The 746-nt window shown below is 28.6% G+C and overlaps 1 non-coding gene across 1 annotated transcript; it reads left to right on the top strand.

Moving 5' to 3' along the window:
- Positions 1 to 659: 659 nt before the first annotated feature.
- Positions 660 to 746, top strand: Trnastop-uca (transfer RNA opal suppressor (anticodon UCA)). Its single transcript has one exon. It is a non-coding gene; the product is annotated as a tRNA-Sec (tRNA).

Consider the following 746-nt stretch of genomic DNA (forward strand, 5'->3'; position numbering starts at 1 on the left):
ATCCTTTTATAGTTGCATTCTGTTCTGCCTGCTCAGCATATAAATTTTTCTAATTACTAATTATTAAAAACAACAGAAATTGGACAACTTTATACATACATTTTCAATATAGCTTCTGTTATTTAAATCATGCCGTTTAATCTTAAAAATTATAACATTAGAATTTGGTAACAAGCATACAACATGAAAGTATTTGAATTATTTTATTTTTAATGCTTATTTATTATGTCTTTCACCCTATACATATCAAACTATCGTTTCTTTAACTTATAAAAATGTTATCTAAATATCTTTGAGACATTTAATTATAGTATAAAATTATGTGAAGATAAATATATATTATAAATTTATAAAAATAAATATACTTATTCGCATAATACGCAAAAATCTCAAGTAATCTGTCGATTCCAAGCTGATTTAATAGGACAATACATTTCCTGAACGGGAGATGTAAATTCATTACATAATAGAGAAAGCAAAAAAGTTATGAGGTTTAAAATCATACAAAATATGATTATAGTATTTATTTTTAGAAATATTGAGGTATTTATCATAGCTGTGAAGTCAGATACACTTAAGAATTGTCATCAGAGTACCACTTTTTTTGTTTCCCAAGCAAACAAGTACTATATATATCTCTCTGCTGTAACGTTCCTATTGCCTAGATGAGCATCGGTGGTCCGGTGTGCGGGCTTCAAACTCGTAGCTGATGAGAGTCAGAGTGGTTCCATTCCACCTTCTGGGCG

Source organism: Argiope bruennichi, chromosome 6 (assembly GCF_947563725.1).
Source record: "Argiope bruennichi chromosome 6, qqArgBrue1.1, whole genome shotgun sequence".
Taxonomy (NCBI): domain Eukaryota; kingdom Metazoa; phylum Arthropoda; class Arachnida; order Araneae; family Araneidae; genus Argiope; species Argiope bruennichi.